General features: G+C 36.6%; 2 protein-coding genes across 5 annotated transcripts in view; one reads left to right on the top strand and one right to left on the bottom strand.

Annotated features, from left to right (window-relative positions):
- bmal1a (basic helix-loop-helix ARNT like 1a) overlaps positions 1 to 2293 on the bottom strand; it is a 33488-nt gene extending 31195 nt beyond the window's left edge. For both annotated transcript variants that reach the window (XM_015037247.1, XM_015037245.1), the window contains exon 1: positions 2158 to 2293. The gene's annotated coding sequence lies outside the window, so the exon portion shown is untranslated. The remainder of the gene's footprint in view (positions 1 to 2157) is intronic.
- Positions 2294 to 4493: 2200 nt separating this feature from the next.
- Positions 4494 to 15017, top strand: part of ppfibp2b (PPFIA binding protein 2b) — a 73658-nt gene continuing 63134 nt past the window's right edge. For 2 of the 3 annotated variants that reach the window (XM_015037252.1, XM_015037253.1), the window contains exon 1: positions 4494 to 4682. The gene's annotated coding sequence lies outside the window, so the exon portion shown is untranslated. The remainder of the gene's footprint in view (positions 4683 to 15017) is intronic. The other variant, XM_015037254.1, reaches the window with a different exon arrangement.

Consider the following 15017-nt stretch of genomic DNA (forward strand, 5'->3'; position numbering starts at 1 on the left):
CAGAAAAAAAAAAAAAGCCAAAAAAAAAATTCCTTTTTAAAAAAAAAAAAAAAAAAAAAAAAAAAAGTTGTAGACTTTACAATCCAACTGGTATGAGCCACACGTAGTTGAAATAAAATGACAAGGACTTTATTAAAATCCATTTTACTTACACGTTTACAAATTTAATGTTTCAAATTGGAAAACCAGAGTAAAAAGGTCCAATGAAACTAGAATTCCCAGCTGGAAATTCATACGTTCCTACGTTTCTTCCCAATCCTGATTTCAAATGTTAATATGGCCACCTGCCACATAAAACCAAAAGCACCATCAAAATGTTGTTTAGCACGTTTGCTTCACATTAAAAGCCTTCACACAGTAGAGCCTCCTCGAGTAAACATGTCGCTGCAGCGTTTGCAAGTTCAAAATCCAGGGGAAATCATTACTAGTTTGTGATGTTATTATGCGTTAGCTCGGTGACCAAGCATGTCGGTTATCAACTTCCACTTAACTGGGACACCACTAAGTTTCGTTTGAGGTCATTAGCAGAGTCCAGTAAATACAGTAAAAGTTGCCACCCACACTTTTCCTGGTCCATCACACACTGCAGGTAGTGCAGAGTTCTCAAGATATTTTCACTTTTCTGTGAAGTTTATTAAAAAAAAAAAAAAAAAAGCACAAAAAAAAACTAAAGTGTTTGAAACTCTCATTTTAGGTGTTGATAACTCAAGCGGTACCAATGGTACTCTGACCTCTTTATTGATGATTATACTGCTCATTTAAGTATCCTTAAAAAAAAAATAAAAAAAAAAACTTTAATTTGCAATTTCAGGTCACAATTGCGAGAATTCCCAGTGGTGACATAAATACACAAAAGCCTCCATGCCATTATCAATTTTTAATCAATTTTGCAGATGGGGCTAATTAATGATGTTTTGGTTAGAAACCTGTAAGACGATCAAATGGTTTTTAGATCATGTACATATATAGCAAAAAACAGTCAATTCAAGTCATATCCTAATTAATCCACAAAAGATCCAGTTTCAAGATCCAAAAAAAAAGAAATTAATTTCCTAGTTGGGGTTAAAATGGCAAGGTGAATGTTTTGTTTCCAGGCAGAATATTATGTTGTGCTGTTTTTAAATATGAAAATATTAAATTATCCAGTTATGAAGGTGATCTTTTGTGCTAAATAAGAAGTCCATGGCAGATCAATTGGGTGGCATTTACTTGAATGCAAAACATTCATTCAAGGCAGTTTGTTGTCACACCAATATCTGATCATTTCTTTCAATAAGGATTTTTGTATTAATTGCTTTGGGTCATAACTTTTTAGAGGCTAGAGTATAAGCTATAATTTTTTCTCATTTATTTTTTGTTCTCCTTCAGAATAAACTCGCATACATAAATACGTATTTTATCCACAGCAATAAATTAATCAGAGTCAAATCCTTGTCTAAACAGAAAACAGAAACAAGCTTATGCTCATAATATTACACAGTGAACATGATATCAATGATTTATTTTAAAGTTGACGAATTTGCACTGATTTATCGCCCTCACGAAATTATGGAGAAAGAGTGGTCGCCACATTTTTATTATTAAATATATATCTATAGCCTTAGCCAAAACCTCTGATGTGTCATGACGTTTTATAACCAAAAATATGAGTCTGTCCTTTCAGAGTAGCGTGTCCTCACTGGTTTGGGAGTTCAAAAGTTATCGCAGCAGGATAGATGCTCTCGAAGACACGGTGTACTAGATACCCACCAAGGCCTGTTTACATTGCTAGCGTGCTAGCAGCAGTGAAAACTGAGGTCATGCCTGGCTAACATTTCGACCGGCACATACCTGTGCCCGAACATAATTAAAGTCTCAACAATTTCTGGCAACAGCTGAAACCGTCTCCCGGAACAATAGTGTTGTATTCATCTTTTCTCGACATGTACAAATTGTCTAATTGGCTAATATTAGCATTTTGTAACAGCTAGCAGCGGAACGCAAACTGTCATGACTTGGCCAGTGAGCTAACGTCCCTCCTTCTGCTCCACAAAACCGCACTGACATGACCACAGAGCTGGGAAAACATCGACGATATCCATCGCGGATTAAACGCCCGGTAAAGCCGCAGATGCTTGTTATTAATAAAGCACAAAATCGACAGCATATTGTACTTACATGTGCGATAAAGTCCGTCTGTCCATTGAAACTCGCTCGTAATATGTGATAGCAACACAGAGAACTGTGACATAAACGATTTTCAATCGGTGACCTAGTTTCTCTTCGCCGTCATGCCTGTCGGACCACTAACCTAGTTTTTCAACCAATGGAGTTCGCCATTCTGCCGTCGGCGTCGCTCAAGCCAATCAGATGCAAGTTCAGGATGGTGGAGTGTGACGGACGCGGTAGCTAGCCAATGATGGTGAGATTTGAACGGAATGCAGAGGCCAATTTGTGTGTGAACGTGTTACGGAAAAAACACAATGCAACAGGCCATTTAGCTGGCGATCTGCCCGATAGCCCTTATGATTACTTTCAGTCTTTAAATAGATTTATTTACCGTCTTTTTGCATACTTCTATTTAGTGTGGATCAAATTATATATTTTATATATACTTAAATATTTTTACTATTCTTTATTTTACATTTTGTTCTCAGTTTCGATTTTTATTTATCTATTTTAGATGTAGAATTTCATTTAGCAATTTAGTGTTAAGTTGGAATGCGTTTTTAATGTTTAAAATGTGTGTTATATTTCTCATCATCTAAGACTTCAAGAAAAAAGTATTATTTTTCATCCATCTTGCACAATTACGCCTCCTACTGGGTATATATTCATACATGCTATGAGCTTCTCTTGCTTAGGTGATTTTTTTTTAATGTGGCATGATTGAGGTTTTATTTAAATAATGACACACCCATGAAACATAATGCACACATTTCTTTTTAACCCTGTCATTATTTAATGTTAATGTAATCAGGAATATACACAATTTTAGTATGTTATCCTCTTACTTACTAATAGAAATTGTTAATGATGCAGCTATTTGATGCATTACTATATTCCATATTATACATGAATTTTTTGTTTGATGTAATTATAAAGTTATGATAGACATTTCATATATAATCTGACTACTACATATATATATATACTACTACATATATTTTCAGTAACTGGATTCTGAAAAAGCACAAATGATTCATGCAGCTTAAAAACGTGAATAGGAAAAACAGGTTTCATTTTTGGTTGTCACTTGCAGTTTACAACTCCATCCGTTGCCATATATTCTAGCAGAAATACTTTCACATAATTCACACCTTGGCAAAGAGGTGACACCAAGTTCTGCACAGTCTTCTGCAGTTTTGAACAGATGATCTGCAGTTTTTTAAAAGTGGCTCTCTGCAATCCTCTTTTCAGATCTGCACTGAGCTCCTTAAACCTATCCACTGAATGATCCAGTGACTGCTGTCAAACATCCTCTTTTGTAACGGTGCACAGAAGCTGCACACAGTTAGATGTGATCTGTGCTGGGAGGTTAAGAGGCTTTGGCAAGTTAAAACACATTTTGGAACATCCTGTACTACTACAACAGTGATTACAAATATTTATTTTTTTTATATACTTTGTGCCCATATTAATAATTTACACTATGTTGCGATTTCAAAATGCATGGAATCACAATAGGATTTATACCCCTCTGATTTTTTTCATTTCCTTTCTTGATAGAACCATGACTTCCAATGTATTTAATGAGATTTTATGTGATGTACCAAGAAAAAGGCACTGTGCAAATGTGGGCGTAGAAAAATTATACATAGTGTTTCCATTTTTCATAAGCAACAATTAAAATTTCAGTTAAAATAAAAGTTGGATGTAGGTTTAAAGGTTTACCTTTTGTCCAATCTGTGTACTTCACTGATTGTGGGGAAACATTCTTATGGATTACTTCCATGTCCAAGAACTATTCAAAAACAATCTTTCAAACGTACACAATATTATATAATTTTGAAGATACATATTCTAGTTAACATATTATTAAACAAAAAATAATTAATTAAAATGTAATTACATGGAATGAGAACGAAAACATCCTACACATTAGTACATATTACAATATTTAGCCGCCTTGTCAGGCAAAACAAAAATTACATTTTTGAACAAATAACATCAGCAGGCTTTAAGAAAGGTAAAAACTAAAGTGAAAAGCCAGTAAACACCGTTTCAGGGCAGGTGGTTTCAATTCTTTTATAGTGTCACTAGATGGCAATGTCTACTAAATCGACTTAATATGAAAGTAGTAATTTTCCTTCCCATACGCAAAATCTAAATATTGTGTCTAGTTAGCGATGTTAGAGGCAAAAATAAGTTTAAATATTATAAACATATTTCGAAACCTTCGTAGTGGTTTTATTTTCGTTTTATATGGGCTGTAAATATATATCCTATTTCCTTCAAGTTTAGTGCAGTATTCCCGAAGAGTCAGTGAAGGCATCACGCTTATCACATGGCAGGTGTCATTGGTTGAGGGAAGCTCGCGCAGCGGCGGAGCGAGCGTCAACTGCTCATACAGGTCGGACCAGCTTGTGACATCTGGGCGTGAGAGGACCATGCGTGCCCGAGCTGAGGAGTTTGCCTTGTTTTAGAGCCTGGCTCCACCGAACGTATTTGAAGGAGGACAGAAGCTCACGGACTCGGATATAGTAAGTTATATATGACTCCAAGAACGTAGTGTATTTACTGTAGAGGTTTCTGTTTACTTTGGAGTTTTTGGGGGTGCTGGGATATGGTTAAAAAAAAAACAACAAAAAAAAACCACACAGACAGGAGGAGTTTACAGTTCTGCCTTTGGGGACTGAGATGTTATATCCCCAAATAATTACTTTTATTGTATTTTAAAAAATAAAAACAACTTCAGCCTTTGTTGTGGGACCTTATGTGTGTTTGTGGCGCCCAGTGGAGCCTCCATATTTCACAATCGTAAAATAGAAATTATCATTTGCATCAGCCTTGTTGTGGATATTCTCCAGACAGGAATTGTTGTGCAAGATTTTATAGTCACATGACGCATTTCATTTCGGTTTGGCAGCAAATTTAACTTCTAGACATGCTCCAGGAAAGCTAACATTGTGCTTTGTTAGAGTCTCCCTGTTGTTTTTGTTTCTCCACACTGGCTCAGTCTTGTTCAGTAAGCTTTAGGGCTGTTAGCCATGCTGTGTTAATGCAGATCATCAATTTCTGACATCATGCGTTGAAAGAAATGGGGGGGGGGGGATAGGTTGCTGCTGATATGCTAATCACAGAAAATCAAGGCTGATATGTGGCTCCCCTCCGCCGTAGCATCTGCTGCATCTAACTCTGGAGATACTAAACACACACTTACACACGCACGCACACAAACACGCAAACTCACGCAGGCATGAACACATATACATCAGAGAGGGCCAACTTGAGAGAACTGAAGGAGCCTCCTGACTGTGAATACAGCCGGCCGGTGCCTCTTTCTGGTGCAAATCTCATTTAAAAAGAGAGTTGAAAGGCATCATTGCTGCTGACGACAGTGAATTGATTAAGGCTGCTCTGGCTGGCACTTGGGTGGCATTAGCACTCAGAAATGAGAGGAAATAAAAGCTGGAGCCTGGGTGAAGAGGCAATTGATGGGGGTCAGGGGGCCCAAAACAATAAAAGAAAAGTATTGTTGCAACAGTCATCGAACTGTTTACTCAGACAGAAGTACTAACCAAGCTGACTGTGCGAGTAGTAGGTTTTAGGATGGTGCCATACATATGCATGCACCGTGCATGGATCCAGCAGATGATGGCACTCATCCCTGTGATCAAAGCGGGATGTGTAATTCTAAGAGCTTTCGTTTTCCTCTGCAGCCATCCAGAATCAGATGGTTCTTGTCGTCTTAACTGCTGCTCCTCACACCACAACTGTGGTTTCAGCAGATATAATTCTCTGCTGCTCCATGACAGCCAGGGATGAAGCAGAAGAGAGGGAGATGATAAGAAGAGAGATGTTTGGGAGATTAAGGCAATGAGAGAGGAAAGGGAGCAAAGTGTGGGGTGGGGAGGGCGACAGGAAAACCATTTCAGGTTACAGAATACAAAACATAATCCTTTCTTTTCTTAGCCCATAGAGGAAAAGATGAGAACATAAAAAATGAAATAAGTTTAGTTTGTTAGAGGGTCTGTTTGGTTTGCTGTCAGGTGAAGAAAGGATATTAGAAAACAGTGGCAGGGAGTAGCAGAGCTATGCTGCAGGGTTCCTAGAAGCCTGGAAATGAAGTTATAGCCTTTTTCAGCTCAGGAAAAGTATGGGAAAATGGATTTTTAGACTCCATTTCCTATTCCATCGTCTCAAAACTGTTTCCATCCATCGTTTTAAAAAAAGAATAGTATGGGAGAAATTATGATGTCTATGGCGCAGGACACCTGTTGCCATACCTCACTGCCAGCCTTTTTTCTCTTGTAAACTCACAACTGTACAGGAGAGCATTTTCTTCACTCATGATTTATGAACCGGCAGAGAAAACTCAAAGATAGTTCGTCTTTGCTGGTTTATAACAGAAAACTGAAGAGAAAGCTTCAGAGGTTGTTCTGGTTTCTTTTGTAACCTCATGGATGAGCCTTTGGTTCTCTTTTGAAGTAATTTAGGTACTCTTGGGAATGCTCATCACTGTTCCATGTTTTCTTCTTTTGTTTATAATGGCCACCCAGTCTCACAGGCCAAAGAATAGCATTTTGAGGCAGTGATCTCAAACTCCAGTTCTCAGGGGTCGATGTCCTGTGAATTTTAGATGCCTCTGTGCTTCAGCACACCTGGCTCCAATATTAGCTCATTAGCAGAGCTCTGGAGAGTTTGACCGCATGCTAGTGAGACAGTTTAGCCATCCATTTCAAGTGTGAAGGACAAAGGACACATCCAAAAGTTGGAGCTTTCTCGTCTTCTTTGGGTGCATGCACATTTCTGAAGCGTTAGGATGCCCATTATGCACAAATTTATGTCCTAAAAATGGGTGTGTGAGCATCTCTGTAGACAAATCTCACGGTTGGAGTTGTCAGAAACAATCTCAAACCAACCAGCTGAAAGGCGGAGGAGGAAGGAGGTGAGGACGGGGAGAGGCATGAAAACGATTAAAGCGAATGATTGTCACAGAGAGCTCAGGAGAGTGGAAAACACGGGTGCATGATTCGGGAAATGAGGGGGAGAGATAAATGCAGGATTATTCGTGACAGATAGGAGGTCAGAATACGTGTTCAGTTACATATTGTATTGGGTAACATAAAAAAAAAGGTTTGGGTTTTTGAAAATGATCAAGAATTGTGAAATCTTAAATTACTCGACTCTAATTCATAAAGATGTTGCTAAAATATTTAAAACAATGCAAGAAATTGGTGCATCTGAAGTGTATGTTCAAATTGGTTAGTTCTTATAAAAATGAAAATATTTTAGAAATGAAAGTGAAAGGTAGAGGTGTGTCAATTAATCAGCTAGAGATCAGAATCAGACAATTTTTCCTCTGCAGTTGGATCAAAATCTACAGAATCTGATTATTATTTTCATAACAACAATCCACCATTTTTAATCTAATATCATGTTAGCCAACAACGTGTATTTTTAAGCACTTTTTGAGCTTTATAAAATAGGGTTAGAGGGCTGTACTTTGGTGCAGATTACCAGTAAATTCCTTTATTTTATGTTTTGTTCAAAACTTCTGCCTCTATCAAAGAACCATCAGCACATTTTTTTTTTCAGTTTTATTTGCTATTATCTTCATAAAATAACAAAAAATAATAGGAAGGCCAGACCTCAAACAAAACCAAAAATTGATCTTGGATTCTAAAAGTTCAACCCACAACTTCTGTTACATCGCTTGTGTATGCAAAGATGTAACTGTAATGGGTCTGAAATATATTTTATAATACATTTAATTTTTAAGAGGAATTGCGAATGCCGGAGTTCTTGATTTTATTTATTTTTTCGCAATCTGTGGCTGGTCAGTTTTATGAGATTGTAGTCGCTTTGGTTTCTTGAAATACAAACGCTGTAAAATATTCTAGCAAATTCTTCACATTTGGATTTGATGGGAGAAATTGCTTTTTCATACGATTGCGTATGATGATGTATATATTTTAAATATTCTACTTTTAAAATCAACAGAGATGGTTAAAATATAAAGCAGAGAAGATCCAATGAATCTTAAAAGCTTGACATGAACCCTGAAGGTCTAGGGCAACACCAAAAGTACTAAATCCTAACCATGGCTATGTTCTGCATATAATTCTGTCTGAATTTTCCATTTTTGTCATGTAGTTGCAGTGGAAGTGAAGGGTCAAGAAAAAAGGTTTCAGTATTGGAAATGTGTTTAGCTTCAGCAATGATGCTAAACATAGAGGAAGTCGACCTGAGATTTGACAATAAAGAGAGAAGAAGAATTGCAATTTCCAACTCCCAGTCAAATTGGTTGGTATAGAAAAAAAACACTACTTTCCTCACTTGTTTTCCACTGTTGTGTTAAAGCATAGTACACCAAGAGCTCCAGCAGGGCTCTTATCTAAGGGAAAGCAATCAAGTTTTATATGGTTTCATTAGGTTAATTATTCTCATGTTGCATTTATAATGAGACTGCCTCTGATTCTTGTGCAATGTGTTTTTAAATTTGCTAGAAAATTGCGATGGTACTGACTTAACAGCTGCTCACATCTCATACGTTAATCAAAATCAAACTTGCACTGTTTTTTGACTACTGACTAATTCTGTTTTGAGTTTCCTTTCATGAAAAAAGTTTGTATCTTTGCTTTCGTGTTGAGAGGAGATAGTCCTAATTCAACCGGAAGCATAACCAGCATCTATAATCACTCAAAGAAACCTAATATAATAATTTATGTAACTTTAAAATGAAACTAAAATTAAAAGTCATATTGGAAATTTTAATTGCTAATTGTATCCAAACAGATGGAGTTCAGTAATGGGTGGTTCCCCAATAGAACTAATCTTGGCCTTTGTACTGAAGAGATGGTGCTAAATCAGTTTATTGTGATTATATGTGCTGGCACAGAAACTGTAGTTAATTGGTTCCTTACCAATTTTATTTTTTATCTTCATAGTTTTACTTCAACAGTGAATTAAAAATGAAGGTGCTGCACTTTTAGCTCTTTGGGTCTGCTCACTGAATATATTAAATTATGGAATATTGACCTTTTTTGTTTCTTTTTTTTTTCTTCTGTGCCTCCATGATAAAAAACAGTGGTCCCACTTTAGCCGTTCTGGTAAACCACCACTGGAGTTCAACCTTATAAAAGCTGAAGTTTATTGCATTTGTTTAGCTTCTTCACCTGAAGCACTTTAAAAGACAAACGCGCACATCCTGTGCTTTCTGTGACTGTAACTTTACCTTGTAATGTAATCTGTCGCTGTTCTTGTCCGGTTTGTTAGCAGCTTGTGACTTTCTGTAACTCTAGTCTGCTGTAGCCAGGACACTGGCCTCTGAAGTGAGTCACTTCACTGGCTGCTTGTGTTGTTTCACTCAGTGGAAATCCTTCCTTTGTAGCTGGAAGAAAGGTAGTCAGGATGGGTGCTCACTGCTCACTCAGGGATGGTTGTCAGAGTGGGCCATTTGACACAGCTGCCAGACGACAAACAGTTCCTGATCTCAGCCAGCTGGCTTTGTTATATGCTTCAACTTAACATATTGTGGCTATTTACCACAATTTACACTTTTATATGGAACCACATACGTTTTTGTAATTAGATTTTCTCAGTTATATAGTCAGGAAAAAACCTCATGGATTAAATTCTGCTTGAGTGGCAATGTTTTAAATGACTAACACAAAGGTAGAAGACTAAAGCAAAATATGTATAAATAACAACTGGATTTAGTAAACCCTTTAAAACGCGTTTACCACTACGGTGCACTGATTACAGTTTTCTGGCCGATCACTGATGAGCAATCTTTAAGAAGCTTGACCTGCCGACTCCGATTTTGGCTGATACATGAACAATTTTGTTTTGTCTGAAATGTTGCTAAATATAGCAAGAAAGTTGCTGAGTCTGCAACAGTGGGGTGACCATTTTTAACTGTAAATGTGCAGACATGACCTGGTGGACAAGTCTATCAGTCAAATCTCTGTCAAAAGAAAGCAGAAAAAGACAGTGGTTGATTTTAAGACCTTTCCTGAGGTAGAAAGGATTGGCTTCACGTGCAAGTATCAGCCGATCACAAATCTCCCAAAATTAAGAAAATCTGCACTGGTAAGTCAACTGGCCAATAAATCAGCTGGCCGATAAATTGGTGCACCCTAATTGCTACACATAATAAAGTTACCATAATCACCATTCTGTTCTCTGTAGTGTTACACTGGGAGCATGATAAGCATTAATATTTGATGTTTATATAAATAATGTATTTATTTTTAGCTTGTTGGTTTCCCAGTTTGTCTTTCTTGTTTATAATCTGGTTTTATTGAAAAAGAACACACTCGTATCAAAATCATTTATCAGGCAGCAAAAATGCAAATCTGTGGTCAAAAATCACACTTTTAAAAATCTTAATCGCAGATTTCAACAATGAAATTAGTTCTGATTACTTAAAATGTAATTTCTACTTGTAATGATGAAATCTGCAAGTACAATGTATAACATATGTTCTAATATATTTTAGAACATCTCAGAATCCATAATTTGTCCTTGGAAGAATTAAACTCTATTAAATGTAAATTTTCACTTGAAAGAAGTAAGGTAAGGTAATTTTATATAGCACATTTGCAGCAACAAGGCAAATCAAAGTGCATCTGTTTGGTTTAAAAATCCTCCCTGGCTACAAATGATCAAACTGGTTTACAATAGTTGAGTTCTGACTGTCTCTGCTCATACAGTTCAAGGAAACTCTGCCTAATCTATATGTTTCAATGGCATCTTCTTAAAGGGAATTTAACCTGTGGGAAAGACGCAACGGAAATTTTTTTGTGGTTTCCAAACCGTAACTTTATAAACACGTGCTACATCGTCACTCTGTAACCAAACAATGCTTGGTGACACACTTGTGTGAGTGTTTTTCTTGTCCGACACTTGGTGTCTACCTGTAGCTGCATGTTACAAACAGCGCTGGTCTTTTAGAAATCCATGTTTAGTCATACAAATTAAAAGGGGAAAAAGGGAACTGTTTTTTCACTAAGCAATGCGCAAAAACTTTATTTAAATGTAAAATCTGAACAAAACCATTGTACAGATCCTGAAGTCGCTGTTTTGCTCTATTTAACACAGAGCAAAAGCAGCACAGTTCATTGATGAATCAGTTATAGTTATACCATCACGTTTCACTGATTTATTATGTGCAGCTAAAGCAGAGCATTATTCTTAAGCCTTACTACTTAAATGTCCTGATAACATTTATGCTTTTGTTTGCTTATTTTGATTGCCTTAAAAGGCATGTGTTCTAGCTTGTCCCATCATCTTTGTTGATGTCTAAGATGCAGCACAGAGTCAGTCCATGGTCTCTCTGTGCAGTTCTTTACAAACTCTGTTGGCTTTTGGCCTCTACGATTGTTAGCTAATTGCTGATTGGTTCGTTTCAGCTGTCGCATGGGGCTGTGTGCGTCTTTAGTGTGTTTGTATTAAGTGGTGTTGACATGCTGTTTTTACAGTGCTGGCTTGCTGACACTGGTGTTTGAAGTCTTTGAGCATCACGCTGGTTTCTGCCCCTGGGGCCACGTCAGTCCTTCAAACCACACTGGGACTAAATATAGGTTTGTTATATGTTGGAAAAGCCATATTTTGGAAGCTGTACTTCCAGGTGTTTTCTAAATGAATTGTTTTTGTGGCTCAGCAGTGAGAAAAGAGAAAGAAACAAGATATATATATATATAAACTTCATGTTATAATGCAGGGTAATACTTCACAAATCATACCTCAAAATAGCTTATTTGAAAAAAAGTAACAAAAATATGTTTTTTCCCCTGTATTTTCATGTATAACCTTGTATATTGAAGCTATATGAAAGACATGAGTATTTGTGTGATTATGTCTTTGTCTTCTCTCAGGTCAAAAAGTTTGACTTGTGCATCTGCTTCATGCGTCTCATGATCTTCAAATTGTGTTTTTTGGAAGCAGTTTCTGAATTAGTGCTGAACAAACATACTCTATTATTTGTAGCACTGGAAGGCTTTGTTTTCATTGCATTTAGATTAATGCCAGACATTAGGAATGCACAGAGAGGCAACAGTAATAAGATTTGTTTTTCTTTGAACATGGTTCTAAGAATGCTTTTAAAGACTTTGCTCTACTTTATGACTTGGCTGTTGCAAAAAATGATTTGAGTCTGTTGAAGCTGCTCAATATTTGTTTTGCATGACTTCTTGTCCCTATATGATGCATGAGCATTCATAAGTCATGTCAGAACTTTGAACTTTGTTTTCAAGCCAGACTTTATTGTAATCTTTCAAAGTCGTATTAATTGACAGATCTCCAGGCTTTCTAAAGTTTTTCCAAAGTTTTTCTTGAAAATTCTTGACTGATTTTGATTTAGTTCTAAGGACAAGACATTTGCTTTGCTATTTAAACGTCTGCTGCAGATCAGTTTTGCTAGCATTCAAAAGGTTTGAAAAACATATGTTGGTTCACAGGAGTGTCAGGAGCAGCAAACATAATTTCAGTTTTGAGTAAATCCTTTCACAGACTTTGTATGTTGTCTGAAATATCTGGACAAGTGTAGAAAATGATTTTGAGAGTCTGAAAAAAGTAGAAATAATGCTCAGCGTTCTGACTCACTCGTCTTCCTTAGTGGCACTAATCGTTACTTTTTAGCAAAGACAATAAGAGGAACCTCTCCTCCTATCTAATAATTGAATGAATTATGTTTCTAAATAGAAGTGTGAATTATCTCACCAAGTGGACTGCATTGTATTGATACTAGGATATGAAAAGCAATACATTTACATTTAAAATACAAAATTTTAACTTCTCACAGCTGCTCAACAAGTGAACTTGTGTCTTCCACCTTCACATTACCGTATCAGTGTGAATCGCTTAATCTTAACATCCCTACTTGCAAAGCCAGTAGGATTTCCCCTTATGTTGCTTTATAGCGTTTTGTTTGGAATGGTATCTGTTTGTAATACTTATCAAAGATGTGTAATGAAAGAGATGTAACTTTAGAAAAAAAAAGTGAAAGTTGGACTCAGTCGCTGTTAAATAAGGACATTTTCAGTCTTTACTAAAAGGCAGAAGGAGCATCTTCCTCTTAAATGTCAGTAGTCCTGTCGCATTGATGCTAATTGCCAAAGAATCTGGTGTTTCTTGTTGGCTTGGCGAGGCTCAGCGTGCACACACAGTTGTATTTACTCTGTGTGACAGCAGGGCCTCGGGGGCTTAGGTCCGGCCTCTAGCTGGTGACACTAATCCAAACAGGCTAAGCCAAATGAGGAGGAACAGTAAACTAACACACACAACGCTCATCTGTCTGTCTGTGTGTTAGTGCGTGCCGTGTTCTCCTTTGTCTTTTCCTGTGTTAACGTTTAACCAACCCTGTCAAACGTAGAGGGTCAGACTGATTTTGGCTTTTCCTGTTCCCACTGACTAATACATCGGACTACTGATGGGGAACCTGAAGTTAAAACTTAATGTTCTTCACTTCAGTGAAAACTGTGATGACTTTAGTGAGATTCCAGGCTGAACCTGTTGAGTCTTTATTTTTTATTCTGAGTCTAAAAGGCAGATATTTGTTGGGTTCTCGGCTATAGCCTCACATTCTTACATAACTGTAAACCCTTTTTAAATGAATATATGATTTGCATATGGTGTGCATGCGTAACCAAATGTCTTGTCCTGAGTCGGTGCGTTCTGGAATAATGTTCCCAGCCTTCTCTTCTTGTTAGGCAAATTAGAGTACAAACTGTAGAAAAAAAAACATATTTCTCGTAACGCATCCAAGCTGTACACTGCTCTTTCACTTTATATTACGCTTACATGAACAGTGAATTCATTTTTTTTAAATGCATAATATTTATTACTAATTCAATTAATTTAATATTTCATAAACATTGGGTATAGAATCATAATTGGACTAAAGTTATTGACTTAATCAGTTTTACAGGTTCCTGGAGGCAAAAATGTAAATTTGAATTGATATGTGAACTGAATAGAGTTTGTGAATGCATAGTTTTCTCAGAATAGAGGAAACTATGCAAAAACTCACATGGACAAAATTAGGGAACTTCTATTAAAGAAATTCTGTCTCATTAGAATCAGACTCTTTTTAGACATTGAATTTATAATACTGAATTTTATCCCATTAAGTTTTAAATAATTAATTAATTAAATAAATAATTATGTTTTATTTTTCATGCATTGGTGACATATGATCAAATGTATGTAATTTGATTGGCTAAAAGCTGCTCGACTTGATCCTAGTGCTGATTGCTTTGGCTTGGGTCACCAGAAGGCAAAAATGTGCTGACATGTATCAAATTTGCAGAAGCAAATTTTAACTGGCAGATTTAAACTGAAAAATGATGGCGCACAATAAAAAAAAATCTTTTTATAAATTCAATATAGAAAAAAAAATCTGATTCTAATGACACTAAATTTCTTCCGTAGATTTCTCCTGTCTGACATGGAGTTTATGCACAAGTGTGCAGCTGAAAATGTATTGAATCTGTACTTTTATTATTCCCAAGGTCGCTGTCTTCTGCCGCCTTCCTGACTCCTTTGGGTCACTGAAGTTCACTGCTGCTTTGCATTGTTTTAAATTGTTGAGTACAGTTTTCCTCAGAAGGCATAAATCAAATTTTGCCCAGTTATAAGAAGCATAAAGCCACTAAGGTCTAGACGAATCCATTACCCTTTTACATTAGCAGACAGATTTTTTTGCTCCCTTGCATATCTCTTTGTGCCAGCTTTCCATGCTGGCTATCCTAAACTTCTGCAGATTGATGGAGAGTTTGCCCAAGTGGGAATTGTGGGTAAAAACGGTCAAATAAGTGGATATTGTTCCCCTTTGGACTGGACTGATGTCTGATTACCCAAAGATGCAATAA

This window comes from Poecilia latipinna, unplaced genomic scaffold (genome assembly GCF_001443285.1).
Source record: "Poecilia latipinna isolate Pla-1442-1.1 unplaced genomic scaffold, P_latipinna-1.0 Scaffold399, whole genome shotgun sequence".
Classification (NCBI taxonomy): domain Eukaryota; kingdom Metazoa; phylum Chordata; class Actinopteri; order Cyprinodontiformes; family Poeciliidae; genus Poecilia; species Poecilia latipinna.